The 16,301-nt window shown below is 32.8% G+C and overlaps 1 long non-coding RNA gene across 3 annotated transcripts in view; it reads right to left on the bottom strand.

The window, feature by feature from the left end:
• LOC106032303 (uncharacterized) overlaps positions 1-16,036 on the bottom strand; it is a 107,101-nt gene extending 91,065 nt beyond the window's left edge. For all 3 annotated transcript variants that reach the window (XR_007168099.2, XR_001204767.3, XR_007168098.2), the window contains exons 1-2: positions 15,834-16,036; positions 10,992-11,069 (exon numbers count right to left, since the gene is read on the bottom strand). This is a non-coding gene — a long non-coding RNA (uncharacterized lncRNA). The remainder of the gene's footprint in view (positions 1-10,991; positions 11,070-15,833) is intronic.
• Positions 16,037-16,301: the final 265 nt, after the last annotated feature.

Here is a 16,301-nt window from a genome sequence, read left to right on the forward strand (position 1 = left end):
TGCTATGAGTCCATACTGTGGTAATGCCATTGAATTCAGACAGGTCCTACATAAATACAAAACATGTCAATAAATTTTGCAGTCACATCTCTTGATATATTTCATCTGCTGTAGCTTTTATTCTGTTTTCAATTTTTTAAAGAAATTGATCCAAAAGTATATACTGCAGCTGTCAAACTACTTCTGTTGAGATTTAAAACCTATAAAAAATATTTTAATTACAGTATGTTCCGATATATGAGGAAATACATTAAACTATGACTCTGGTGTCTATGTTCAATGTTTTCATATAATTTTTGATTCACGAGACACAGATATACTTGGTTTAATTCTCTATATTTTACTGGGTAAGAATTTGACATTCTTTAATGGGAAATATAATATTAGAATATGTTATATTAGCTTCAGATGTTTGCTATGGGGTAATATTTATTGATAGCTACATATTCACTATGTTGCATATACATTCACTATGTTATTAATGTATTTTTAAATCTCTTGCTTGCTTTAGAGATGGGAAGTTATTTCTTATTCAGTTCATTGCTTGCTGTCAAAGAAGCAGCACAGACTGTTCCTAGGGTTTTCTTTCTTTATTTTTTATTACTCGTTTCCAACAGAAGTCACTTATGTTTTTCCATAGGTATGAAAGCAAGGCCAAAACTGTAAACTCTATATTCAAATACTAACCTCAGGATGTAAGAGAAGCTTAGCTCACATTAATTGTTAAGAAATACGTGCTTTCACTGTTTTCTTTGTTTATTCTCTTTTGTAGCATGTCTTGGAGACATTAAAATAATCTTAAACAGTACAATACCAAGACAATAGAACTGACATTCTGTGAATATACAAAAGTGAAAGTTGCAGAAGATGCTTTTCTTGGAATAATAAAGTCTAGCAGTTTTTATTTTTATCCTAGCAAACTCATTTCTCAGGTCAATTTCCAAGTTGAGTGAAACAGTGGTTAAAAGAAACTCTTAGTTTCACTAGCTGCTCCATTCAAGAATATTTCCTGTTAACACGCAAAAGACTTATAAGATCTTTAAAAGCAGTTCAGTAACTAAATTTGACTGAAATCAGTCTGCTAATTGCCTGAGTTCCTTTGATAGTCTGTTTTGGGGCTGGGATGGGTTATTCACAAAGGATAATTTTAACTCAGCTTCCTGAGGCTTTTTCTACTAGTAACAGAATGAGAGATGTTCTTTTAAAAGACAAATTGGAGCACAAAATCACCCTCTGGTAAAGGCTTTCCACTTCCCTAAGTACAGATGAAGCCTGGCAGATGCGAAGACCACAGAAATAAGAGGGTTTTGAAAATCTGAATGTTTGTTAACTTCGGCAATTTTCTTTCTATATAGTTTAAGCAAGGTAACGTTCTATAGTAGGAATAATAGATACTCGCTAAATAATATTCATGTATTGAACAAAAGATGTTAAGACCTATCACTTAGAATTTAATATCTCTCTTTCAAAGTAAGTCTCATATCTTCTCCTGAATGAAAATAAGAAGATACTTCAATAATTCAAGACCTCAGTTATTCAGGGAGGCTAGATCTATTTAACTGCTAAAGCACTGGTGACAAGGATGGCTATGTCTGTTTTCTCATATCCTGCTTTTCTGTCCTGCCTTGACAAGCCCATGCATGACTTCTTTCAAAATGATACCGTGAATATGAAAACTATTGTTCTTCTGATCACAAATTAATTCCTACTATCAGGAAAGAAGTTTGGCTGGTACAACAGCTAATAAAAATATATCAAACAATTTATCTACTTGAATATTCTGTATTGTTACTGCAGGTATAGCCTGAAGTTGCTGTTCCAAATCTGAAAATAAAGCTTAGATGAAAATACTTAGCTGAAATATACAGGAGCTCATCTCAGTGAATCTACCACAATGCTACTAAATGAACCTTATGTTTGCTGATATAAATAATTTTGGCTTAATGTAATGAATTTTTGACAGCAATAATATATGTATATGTACATATCATTTTTAATCTGTCCCAGGACAGAACCTTCAAACTTCCTGTAACAGGAAATTCAAAGGAAAAGAACCACCACTATTCTGAAATAGAGATGTGATATTTCCAGGGCCTAGGATTTGAGTCAGTATTATGACCCAAATATATGGACTAGAAAATATTTCAAACCATGGCCTCTGATGAAATATTTTTGGTTTGTCAAACTATATTCTGAAACAAAATCCTTTTTGGGAACTTGTTTCATGTTCTTGTTGTACATCTACAACATTATTTCAGTTTAGAAAACTATAAATCATAAGCTTTTATCACTTAGAGAAAAAAGATTTTATAGGGCTATATTATTTGCTAACCACACAGGCACAGAGAAAAAAAAAAGGCACTAGCAATACAGACCTTGAATATTCAGTTCTGTCTACATCTATCTTCATACCTATTATACCTTTTCTAAAGAAGGAAACCTATAGTCACACATGCATACATGAAACCTGTTTGCTCTGCACAGCTTTGGACCTCTTTTCTGGAAATACGTGGTTTTAGCATTTTAAATGTCAAAATGAATACTTTTCATCCACAATGGTACAAGAACACCTACTTCTAAACAAAGTGACTTGCTATGGTAAGTTATAATAAAATGAAAACTACAGAAAATACCTACCATAAATAAATATCTACCATATACATTAACAAACAAAACCAACCAACCACAAAATCTTAAGACATATTACTTGATTTACCTTACAAATGTTCAAAAGTTAGTAGGGACTAATGTTTGTATCTTGGGATCTGTAAATGGTTGAAACGGTAGATTGAACTGAGTCTCCATGATAGATGTTTCTAGGTGATGATACTAAACAAAACAAAACAAACAGACCAAAAAAAAAAAAAGCTACCTACCTGATAGATCTTTGTTAGATGTTCTAATATACCTAATACTGCTGTATCTATACATTGCAGTTTTCAGGTCTTTCTAATTCTGCTTTGGTAAATATCAGTGCATTTTTGAAGTAACATAAGGAGAATACTTTCAAACCCATTACCGCAACTGGTTAGTTCAGAAAACCATCAGCTGTTGCATTAACTATCCAGACTTCTCCCTCAACAGTGATCACATTCTTGTAAACAACTTTCAATTATGTGGAAAATCTGAGAAAACTAGTGACTGGGAATGGAATTTCCTTTTCACATAGGGAAACAAAGATTTCTCTGAAGTCGATAGCTCTAACAGATATATTTTATGTGCTAAATATGAGGATGTTAACAAAGAAATTGAATGCTCAAATTAAATAATGACTATACTGTGACCTATAAGAGAAATACAGGATATTGGTGTTGATTTTTTACTTTTATGCAATTAGATGACAGCATGTTACAATGAAAATAATTTTCACAGAAATAAAGTATTTGGTTAAGTCAGTTTTCAATAAGCATAAATCTGATAGTGTAACTTTAAGAAAAACATTGCATTTTAGTCCACTTGCAAAATCTCCATTGTTAATTAATAACACTAAAACTTTTAGCTAGGAGTTTCAAGGGTAAAGCAAATGTTCAGTGACATTGACTGTGGTACAAAATAATCTTGGTAGTGCCCTCCAGATTTTCATTCTGTGTTGAATTATGACACTGGTGTGTGTAAAAATAAAATATGAAAATAAATATCAAGGCTTGGATAGTAAAACAAGATTAATAATTCCCTAGGATTTCAAAGAATTACAAAGAACTCTTTTAAAGCATTACATAATGTGGGCCATTGAACAATATATATCTGGCAATAACTCTGTCTGAAATAGAACATATATTCAGAGATATATTTAATTTTAATTTATGATATTTTATCTGGTTATTGAGAATCTATTAGTTTTTCTTTTTAATGATTCTATTCTGTTATTAACATTAAATCATAATATTAGCATTAATATTTGCTTTTTTTTTTTCTTTTTCCTGAACATATCCAGCATCAGCTTCTGAGGAACAGATTCTGGAATGTCTTTGCCTGGGTAAAGACATTTCATTCTAACAAAGATGGATTTTAGATGTAAATGACAGTTGATTATAACATTATCTTAAATTTAATTTTAATAAGCTAAAGTTGGTAATTGTAGAAGAACTCTAGAATATTTTTCCAATCTTTTCTTTTTTCTTTCTTTTTTTTTTTTTGTTTTAACTGCGGACATCAAAACATTCATGATATAGCATGACAATAGAATTGCAAATTATTGACTTTTCTGATTCAAGTATTTTACTGTTTATTCAAGAATCATATAAGCTACTTTCTAACCATTGCATTCCTCAGGTGTTCTCTAATTTTCCAGCCATTGGGATGCCTAAGAATGCTTCCAAAAATTGGACAAAAATATATGAGTTGCAATATTCAACCATATGTTTGTGATCCTGATTTTCTTTATATTGATTCATATGGTACAATGAGCTGACTAAAACCAGATTCACCTGTAGAATTTATTTTTCCTTTATCTTGTACTTCAGCACTAACATTTTAAAACTATAATGTTTTATGGTATACAATTAATTAAAGCATGGACTAAATCACTGAACATAGTCCTCATTTTTACCTGGTTCAGACTTGAATTAATCTAGTTCTCCTAAACACTTCCTTTCTTTTCAGAACTTTCTGCAACACACAGGCTGCCAAACATTGTGTATGCTTAAAATAATGGAGATTTCCTTTTTAAAATATTATAGTGGCCTTTAATGTGTATGGATATATACTTCTGAAACTTTTTGTCCCATCTCTTTACATACAAATGAAACAGAAATTTAACTGCTATATATACATTATATATATTCTACTTTTTTCAGATGTACATACAATCTTTGAGCTGTCTGCAGATGAGTTTAGAAGTGGTAAGAACGCATTCACAGTACAAGACTTCAAAATATGACTTTAATATTAGTCTAATATAGTGAGATAGAATAATATTCTGAGGCTCTCTCTACTAATTCCAAATTTTAAATAATTTCCTAAAAGATTTCACTACCCATACTGAAATAACCATCAAAACTAACAATTGACAGCACCAAATTATTTTTCGTCACATGTATACTAAGCAATAAAATAAAAAAATATCAAGAAGTAAACAAATAGTAAGCAAATATGCCATTCATCAATAGGTCCTCCTATTTTGACAAAATTGGTTTCCAAAAAAGGACTAAACACTAAAGGGAAGACTTAAGTCACTCCCCTCCTTTCAAAACCCAAAAGAACTCAATCTTACACAAACTGCCCGAGCAAAGCTAAGATGCATCTTATAGCATTCGTTGTTAGTAATTCTAAATATAAGGTAGTTGCAAAAGGTTAAATGTCTTCAATATTTCATAATAGGAGATTCATAGATGTAGTAATGGCATCTTTAACTTGGGGCAAAGGGGTATCAGTGTAAGAAGTACAGTTAAAATGTCACAGGTTTACACCTCCTAGCCCTACACTAACGCTCTTTGTTCATGCTTATTTCTAAGACGTCAAGAGCAAAATTATATCCTACAGCCATTTACTAATGTAAAAGCCTTTAAAAACTGTGCATTTGGTTCGTAATATCATTTATATATCAAAAATGACGTATACCACACTAAGTAGTTCTACAGAGAATCATTAATGTTATCAAGAATTAAAGCTTAAACTTCTGCTGTTGCTAGATAAAGAATAAGTGAAAGGGAATAAACCAAAGAGCTATGTGTGTCCTGAAACGGAAACCATAATTTACCACTTAAAGAGATCATAGAGAGCATGAACCAAAACAGCAGAGCTGGTGATGTAACCTCAAAAGTAACTGAAGAGCATCTTCCCTAAAATTGAGGCATAGGAAGAACCACCATGCATAATAGCAGGATCGAAATATTAATAACAGTACTGTAGGCTTGGAAGAAAATGCATGCTACAGTCTACATGTTTTCTGAAATTTCAAGTGCACATCTTGGAAAGGTAAAATGAGCATCTTTCCCAGTTACAGAGAACACAAAAATGAGTCTTCTCTGGATACCTGAAGGCTTCTTTCAGCAATCTATACACTCAGTCCTGAAACCGATGCCAAGCTACCTTGCTGAGCTTAAATTTAACATCTATGTCAAGAATGAGAAATGAGCTGACAAGATTTAGCTTCTACAAATTGCATTTATAGGCTGTGAATAAGTAATCTAGCATGTTCTTGATTGATTACAATTTGAAAAATTGCAATATAAAAGTGACAATTTCTTCAACTATAATTCCTTGTTTGGACACTTGTCAGGAAAAGTGATTACCATGGAAATAATAGAGCATCTGAACACATATCACCTTTGTGTTTAGGCTTTTCTCTGTAGTGTAGATCCCTTAATATTTATGTCATTCATAGTGATTAAGTTATACGGCATGATTTTTGTATACATGTATAGGTGCACACATGTATGTGTGCAAGTATATATATATATATGTACTTAACACATCTGTGGTTTCCCACTGATTCTTCAGTTTCTTAGAAATCTAAAAAACATCAAAAAGGAGAGAGGAATCGTCTCATTTCCTCTCAATTATCTCGTTCTTTCCTTCTATCAACTAGAAATACTACAGAGAACCTTTGAATGTTGCAAAATTCCTGTACTTTTGAAAGTACAGGAAGACTAAAAAGATGTCAAAGAAATAATTAGGGTCAGAAAAAGAGAAGATTATTATTTGTTAGTTTGTTTTTTCTTAATTTGCAAATACACTCCTAAGTAAAATAAGTAAAAACTAAAACTATTGCTATATATATATATATATAATTTTTTTTTTGTATAACATTGTAAGGCCAAGAAAGGGTGAAAAAATCCTAAATGTTCAGAATACATTCTCAAAATATGTAATAATATTAATAGGAAAAACAAAAAAAAAAATTGGTGCAAGCATATTTGTTTTACTGTGTTTTTCAGCTCAAATAAAAGGAAGCATAAACAAAATGTTCCCTGGCTTCCCTGATGATTCCAATGTGATACAATAAATAAATAAATAAATAAGGATTTGAGTGGTCTTGAGGTTGGAAATATACTACAGTACAGCTACTGTTTATTAGTAAAGCAAAGGTCTTGTTGGACATAGTTTTCTTTTGCAATATTATGTTTCAGCCTGGTTCTTTATTTACTGAAGGGCACTGGCTCACCATCATTTTAGTATAAATAGAGTGTAGTTCCTACTGTATCTTAACTAATGTATAGAATCTAAAACCTTTCAAAGTCTCAGATAATGCAATATATTCTCCCTTCCCAGAATTAAGAAAAAAGTAAAACCAACTCAGTGGCCTTAGCCTAAATAATTAGCTGTCCCTTGTCTATAGCATGTATTAATCAGGATTTTGATTCACCTTCACAGAAAACTGTTTTGATAGATACGACCTGTTAGACAATCAGAGAGAAAATAGAATATGCATTGTGTCAAGAGAACACTAGCTGTGAAAGAGTCTTTACTTGTCATCTAAGCATTATTTCTTTGGCACATTCACTCCTTATTCAGCTGTACTGAAAAAGGATAGAGCCATACACTTTTTGTCTCTGGGCCTTTTCTTCTGGTAAAGAACTGTAGTAGTCATGATTTCAGGAACATCTGTTTGCATGACTGCTGTCTTGGCAGCGAAGAGACTTTGTCCAGTAGAATGCCAACACATTCAATATGCTGTTAATGGGATGTTCACACCTATAGTCACTCAGTCATGAAGTTCCTGAACCCCAAGACATTTCAGCAACTTTTATTCAACTAGGTAATATCTTAAGAAAGTTTCCTGTTCTCATCCTCTGCCTCTTCTGATTTTTACTGATTAGCAAGAAACTACATGAAATGGGAATTACTTCTTTACCACACATGTTCTGTATTCTAATTTCAGAAAGGCATTTTAGTTCACAAATTTAGCTTGTTTGCCTTTAGCTAGCATTGTTTTTCCTCCTGTATTCATGACTGCTAAACACTATCAATATCTAGCTGAAGTAGTTAATAAAATAAACAGTAAAAAATTAGCAATGTCTTCTTGAAAAAAAGATCTTTGTAAAGCCCTGAAGGCATAATCATGACATAACTGTTATTATCTAACTACCTGGTTATTTAGTTTCACTATTGGTTGGCATAGGGAGATTTTTGGCATAGTGTTCAAAAGTCACAGTCTCTTCCTATATACGTAAAATCTCATAAATAACACAACATCAAAATGTCTCAAAAATAATTCAGAAAGAAACTAAGGATATATTTTGCCTTGCCCTCTAATGCTTGCATCCCAAAATTACAGACTCATTTCTTTCAGTGCTGCGATGAGAACACAGAATATACCCAGGAAACATTTTGATTGTCCCCTGCTCCATCAATAGTTCAAGTGCCACTACCAAAATTAAATAATGTGAGTTTATAAAAAGCATAGGAGACTTTCTCCAGCTGAAATTCCTAGTTATCTGAATCTGGCCTTTTTATACCGCTAACCCACTCTGCTTCCTCAGTCTGTCTTCCTAGCACAGTACAGTAATGATGAGAGAGAGAATATTTTCCAAAAACTCTCAGCACATGGAAAGCAATGTCAGTAACCACATTTTAATATGAATGAGTAGAAGTTGGTTCACAAACCGTTAACAGCTCCTGATTGGCACAGATAAGGTGGATTTTAAAAGAAAATTAAGTCTCTCATGTACATTTTCAAAAACTGGTGAAGATCACTACATTCTCTAGATTTATTGCTACTTACTACATTTTATAATAAAAAAATAGGACTTCAGGACTGAGAAATTAACATTTGAACAGAAGCCATTTTAATATATGGTAATCAAATAACTCTTATGGCAAGGACTGTTCTAGAAAAGAATGGCCAAAACCAATTATGCTATCCAACCATGCAATTATGTATCACTCAGAGTAATTTTGTTCTCTTATGAAAGCTTATATATTAGAAATATTTATAGGATGTTATGTTTCTTTTCTGTTTTATGAAAAAAATACTTCAGTATAATAAAATGATAATTGAACAAGAAACAAAAGAACTGGATTTACATTTTTTCAGTACATTGAAGTTGCTGGATGCACCTATATCACTATACAGAAAACAGTTTACTAAAGTAAGGATTGTTATCAATCTTTCTGCTAGTTAAGAGCCACCAGTTGTTTCAGGTCAGAATTATGAATATTTAATACTAAAGACAAGTGCTAATTGTGTTTGAGAAACACAGAATTGGATGCAGATCTTCTGCACAGCCGTTATGGGAATGTAAAACATTATTCTAATTGGGCAGTTATAAGTGCTGGGAAAGAGGAAAACCATGAAAAAGGGACAGATATTTTTCTCAGACATGGGAAAAATACATGCAAATACAAACAGTGGAAAAAGCATTTTTATCCACAGACTGCTTTATGTGTATCATCTGCATTGGAGCCCAGAGTTTCTCTAGGACAGAATGAGTTTTCAGGATCCATATTTTCAACAGCAAGAAAACACAAGAAGCCATGATGCTGAAAGCTGTCTGCAGCTTTACTGGATCATCTATTCATCATTATTGGCAAGGGCTGGATACTAAGACAGTCTTTAAATCGTTGCTGGGCTTTTTTTACACTGATAATAGTAAAAGGAGAGCTCAAGGGAGGTGCATATGACAGCATGGCAACCATTTATAACTACCAAAGGACCGACTTGGTGTTGGACAAAGGGCCTAATTTAAAAAAAAATAAAAAATAATAAATTGCCACTTCATGCTAGAAAATGGTTTCAGAAAAGATTTGGCCATAAATTGGTCAGTTTTTATTTATGTTTGAAAGTAAAAATTACCTCAGTAACCTATAAAACACCATCAGTCCTTTACATTTTCCCTACATAATAATGACAATGTAATTACTATTAGAAATGTTTTCTGGTTGTATGTATTCATATTTACAATATGGAAAGAAAGAACATAAACATGCACTCATAATACTAAGATCAAACATCTAAAGATCTTGTTATTTAACACAATTTGGGGACTGAAGGGACACAAGTGGGTATTAATTTTTAGAATGTTTCAATTGAAAGTTACTGGTATTAAGAATAACAACAATACTGGTTTTATTCATGTAGGCTTGCAAGCAAAAGCTATCTTAGCTGGTCACCATTTCTGAGTGCTTTAATTTTACATGGTTCCAACTTAAAGTGAAAGACTGGTATATAGGAGCCTAGTTACGTTCTTCACTTAGGTAAGTACCCTTTTGTATCAGTAAAAAGACCCTATTCAGACTTTCTGTGCCCTTACACTTGAAGAAACTTAATAATCCCCCATTATGGTCAGTTATACAACATTTTAAGTAGATCTGAAAACTGAAGATGCTACATCGTTATCTCAGAAAATGAAGACAGAAACCATAAATAATCTAACTGTAAGCACACTAAAAGACAAAAAATGTAAGCTAAAACACTCAGCCATAAAAAAGCAAATTTATAAACACTGAGATATTTCAAACTTTACATTTGAAATTTATTTTCTTAAAATTCTTAGATTCTCATGTCAAAATTGTTCTTTTACAAACTTTTCTATATTTTTAAGCCAAAAAATCTTGAGCTTTTATATTTTTAAGCAGTTGTCATAAAACCTATATACATAATAAATATAACTTTAATAAATATATATTTTTTAAATTGAGGGATAGAAAAATGTATTTATTTCATACAATTTTTCTCAGAATGGGTTCTTCGTCTTTTTTAATCGACTCCATGAGATCTTAATTGGATACCTACCTACTATAGCAAAGGAAGAAGCGGGAACTGTGTCCATTTAATTTTGTGTAAGACAGGTGTTTGGAAGACAGTCATGAATAATAATGTGAGAGGGCTTTACTCTTTTTTTTTCTCATTTTCTTTGGAAAACTGAAATGCAGGGGAATTCTTATATATCCCACTTACATTTAGACAGTGCACACTTTTACTACACAGCTTAATGCATCTGTGCAGAAGCCAAGCCTCTTTTACCTTTACTCGTTGTCAGAGTTTCCATTCTGATGAAGCTACAGAAATACAATGCCCAAAAGACATACCTCTGCATTGTAAAACTTACACATTCATCTTGGTTGCAAACGTTGACTTGTCTTGACTTTGGGATTCACTATGTCAGCAGCTCACATTGTATTTTACTCTGGAACAAAGCATCATATAAAGGCAAATGCAGCATAAAGGGAGCTGAATAAAAGCAAAATAGTTCACTGTTTTTCTGGTAATTTGGTCATGTCATTATTTTACATCATGCTGTAACCCCTCAAGTTTTTAGAAGAGCTTTTTCACTGAAACTCAGTGATAACAGAACACTAACACTGAGAAACACACCTTGAAACAGAAGGTTGATCTATTTTTGTTATTCAGCTGCAAATATAAAGAAATGAGAAATACTCCAAAAAATGTAGCGCATATTAATGATGTCTGTGTTCATATTTAAATATCAGATTTTCACAATGTACTTCAAACATAGGAACTCTTCTCAAACATACCCACTGGCTCCTTAATATGCCTCTTTCTGGCAAAGATCAGTTAATTTTTTGTTTATTTTAGTCTGTGCTTATAGAAATAAAGAATACAGACTGAGAATTGCAGTATCCAAAAACGCATTCCATTTTAAATGTTTCCATAACCATGGGTGAAAAGAAATCTCTCAACTGAGTATATTAATTTAACAGAGCTTCACTCTCAAAAAGCAAAACTAATGGATTAAGTCTGGCCATATAAAAAATACACTGTCAAACTACTGGCCAAATAGATTAGAACACCCTGAACACATGGAAAACATTAAAAAAGAAATAAAAATAAAATCTGAGGAAGGAGAGCAATAATATATTTGTCTAATTTATTCTATTACAATCACTGCCAGTCAGCTTTACTTTTGAATCAATTGGCAAAGTCATTCACTTCTCAGGCAGCCAGCATTCAATGTGTTATTCTGAATCAAAGAAACAAACAAAAACAGGTATGTGCCATGAAAAACAAGATAACACTCAAAATGACAAAAACATTTGTAATCATGGTCCGTATAAACAAGACCACTCATCAAATACTAATGCCAACAAGGGTAGCAGGACTTTAGATACTATAGGCAATTATAGTGGTCGTCTCAGAAAGACACAGAGGACTGCCTAAATTCTTTGTTCATGATTGATTGGAAATGCTAAGTTATTAAAACTGTAATCCCAGGGCAAATGTAGTTTATTCAGGGCATTACTTCTTTTTCACTTTTATCCTTCATCATATGTGACAGATACCTACACCACCTCTCCTCAGGCTTGAGCAAGATGAAGACATTAGTCTTCAATCCTTTTTTAAAGGTAATTTAGAGAGGTGAACAAGACTTACACAGAAAGAACCATAAGCTGGTGCAATAAAACTTGAAGAAATGCCCCAAAGCTTGGACAAAACAGCTATGTAGTTTCTACAATTTAATTGGTTCAGCTAAAGAAGATAGACTGCATTGCTTTTCTTTCTTCATTGAGTTGTGTCTTTAATTACCACTGCTCTTTAAATTGTATGAAAGCATGTCTCAAAACAAAACATGGTGGTTGGCCACTGCCTTGCCTAAAGCATCACGAGTGCATTTTTCGATGAAACAGACTGTAGCAGTACTTCAGAGAAAGACAGACATATAATAAATACTCATAACTTTGATGTAATTGGTTGATTGCTTCCTGTTTCAGAAAGTGAAGGGATCACATGGATGCATGATAACATACTTCAAAGTAATGCCCTTCAGGTTTAAACCTACACTCCAGATGAGGACAACACACTCTTGGACACCTTTTATAGAGGGATACTAGTGCACAGCAAGCTTGCGCAGTCTTAGTGCAGAACAGTTTACTTACTCCTGGAATATTTCCTAATCCATACTCCCTTATTATAAACCTCAAGAGACTAGATAATACATAATATCAATGCTAATCCTTTAAACACACCTTGTTAAAAGGTCTCTTAAAATTTAGTACAACTGAAACTAATATTTGCCATAGGTCTGTAATATGAATCTATAGAAATAGGTACAAAAATCTAAGATGTATAAAAAAAGCATACTCTAGAAGCTTTTTGAGTATTACATGAGATGTAATGCAATTTTCTATGACATGCTACAGGACATCTATCACATCCACAAAGGCTTTTTTCAAGAAATGATTAAATGAAGCAAGTATAGTAAAAAAGATCCCAATGGTTACGATTAGTATGAGTGGGAACTGCATGACTGATTCTTAACATACAGAAATTTAGTTATGATAAATGTTGGTCTACATCAACTTTTATTACTGTTTAGAAGAGTCTTGCTGTACAGAGACAGTACCCACCGAGAAGATTTAACTCCTTCCATAGCTGTAGATGAGGCAGAACAGTTGGGACCCATAACACAGATAAGAGAAGATGCTTATACTGGTATTAAACAACTTAACTCTCAAGTCCCTGCAAAGGAATCTACAGTAGTAAGATAGAAGTTGCTCCAATGAAGAAATGGGTGGAACTAGCAAAAGAAAAAAACAATTCAGAAGGCTAAAGAGCACTGAAATAAAGAAAATCCCAAGGTTTTAAGAAATTGAAACAGTTTGTCATATGAGTATATGGGCTGAATATAACACATAGAATTATATCTGAAAGGGTGTATAGAGATATAGCTCTGTTAGGTTTAACCACTGCAAATTGTCAATCTCACAGGAATTCACTATTGCAATTTAGAAGACAAGAGCACAAGAAAAGTTCTAACACTAAGTACATTTTTGAAACCACACGCCATAAAACTAATTATTTTTCCTCATTCTATCTACTACATATGTGGTAGACCAAACTCAGTTTTGTGGATTTGGATTTTGTGGGTTTTGGATTTTGTGGGTTTGTGATTATGACTTGCGTAAGAGTTATCAAAATGTTTGCTTTAATTAACTTTTATATTGCAGTGCAATTTGTCTTTTATCATCTTAGAGAATAAATGATAATCTGCTGTGGGGGACAAGTAACAACTATCTGCTAAAATATTCCCTATTTATAATGTATGAGAGATACTAACTGAAGTCCCTAAGGGAAAACTAGATAGAATTGCCTAATCATGGCATCGTAACTAGGAAAATCTTAATAGAATATTGTATTAAAATATCAGTACAAACAGTTCTAATGGACAACTAGAGGAAGGGGGAGAACATAGGAAAAGCTGTCATTTAGTACAATGTTGTACATAGCTGACAATAAAGCTTTTTACTTTCAGATAAGAAGTTCACTGCAATGATATTTCTTCATTAGAGAGACACTGAAGAAGAGACACACAGCTAAATTTTACTGTTAATGTCCTTTGCAAAGGAAAAGACTGCGGAAGGTAAGGTAAAATCATTATTTGAAAAAAATAAAAAAAAATATATAAAAAAAGAGAAAAAGACTCCCAAAAGCAATTGTTTAGTTTTGTTTCATATGAGGTAATACATAGATAGCTCTACCTCTTCTACCAACAGCTGATCAGAATTACTGAGTTACAACTTATTATTTGCTGGAAGTGTTACTAGAAGAAATATTGTAAATAGAACTACTATTTTCCTTTCAAGCATGAAAATGTTTCTCATCAGATGTTGGGATAAAAGTGACAGAATTCTCTGGTCTTTAAATTATTCTTCAAATAGGCAGAAACATCTCTGTTAAAAAATCCTCCTGTTAGGAATATTTCACAAGTGAAAAGGGGTGAAACAGCTCTATCATTATTTCATGAGAGGAAAGGGCAGATCCTGAGGGAGAACCAAAAAATAAGAGCTCTTCTTATTTTGCGAATGAACAGAAAAAATGGTCAAAGTGTCAGGGTTTAATAGAAGAAAAAGTTTAATTGAGAGAAATGCTAACCTTCTTTCAGCTCTAATAATTTTGAAGGCATTTAGGCCTCCCTTAAATCTTTCTCTGCTCTAAAATGGCTGAGTTCAGCATGAGCAAGCAGGGTACTATGGTTCTTCTTTTTACATCAGTTCAATCAAAGCTGCACTTTTACAGAAGCAAAAATTTAATTAAGAAAAAAAAAATTGCTCCTCCTTTCAGTTAGACAAAATGTCAGAATCCTTTCAGTTTGAAAAAACTGGGAACTGTTCTCAAAATGTCACCTAAGATGTCTGAATTCCTGGAAACAGCCTGAGAAATGTTATACATCCAAATTATCTTGACTTGGATTTTTTTCTGTTAGTGTCTCTTTTCTCGTTCCTGTGCACACTGGCTGCACTAATGATGTGAACTGCTGGATCTCTAACTTTAGTATTACTCATGCATTAGGCATTAGTCAAAATGTCACCGTAAACAGATGCTAGAGAAAGAGGCAAACTATGTATTATGTCCTCTCTATTTTCCTTTTGACTGTGGAACTAGAGGGGTGGGAGTTATTGATTAGTTTTATGTTTATACCTATATTGTTTGCTTTGGTGCTTGCTAGAGGCAAAACACTAATCTTCTGGCTGAAAAATTTTGTCTGTTTCAGGATATTGTGATGACACATTGCTAAATCCTTATAAATATGCTTGTATGTGTACACTGAAACAGCTGCAGAGCATGTCTTTTCAGCATTCAGAGATCAACACCTGTCAATATTGAAGTGTTACTTGTTAGATGTCTTGCACTTCTTAGAAATACTGTATCTACTACTGTAAACAGTTTACTCCATAAATAATAATGAAAAAGCCCCCACTCTCAGAAATGAGAAAAATACCCTCTTTAAATACAATATATTTATCTTAAATAAGAGGAAACGTCAAAGTTACCACAGAGCAACACGAGAGGCTGAAGTCAAAAGAAACTAGAGGAAAAGAGTTAGAACACTTTAACCATAAAAACAAACAAACAAAAATTCTTCCTTGTACTTTCCTGAAGGCAAGTTAAAAATAACACATCTTCCAGGCCAGACTTTTTCAGCATTTCTTACCTGCTCTTACTCATCTGTGTGCATGATGGCAAATGTATGGTTTCACTGTCCCAGAAAGATATGATTTGCAGTATTTTGTTGTGTACTGCTCATCAGCTGCACATACCACTTCTGGAATAAACCCACCTCTGAGAAGGTAGTCCCGACAGCAGGAGAATCTGAGGCACAGGAAAGAGCCCAGAAGAGAGAAAGCTGATCATATACACCAGCAGAGCTCTTTCTCTGTTTACAAGAGTAAACAAATAAATAAATAATCTTGATTTAGTGATTAAAAGATACGACCTCCATCTTTTCCTTGTTAGCTAAAACATACCAAGCATTCACAATGAAGTTGCTTACTTTATACATCTATTAAACATGTATCTTATTTAATTACAAAATAATATACCTATGATTTTCTATGCAAACATAAATGTGTATAACATCTCTATGATTATCATACACATACGTTTATGGATACAAAAACAC

This window comes from Anser cygnoides, chromosome 4 (genome assembly GCF_040182565.1).
Source record: "Anser cygnoides isolate HZ-2024a breed goose chromosome 4, Taihu_goose_T2T_genome, whole genome shotgun sequence".
NCBI classification, from domain to species: domain Eukaryota; kingdom Metazoa; phylum Chordata; class Aves; order Anseriformes; family Anatidae; genus Anser; species Anser cygnoides.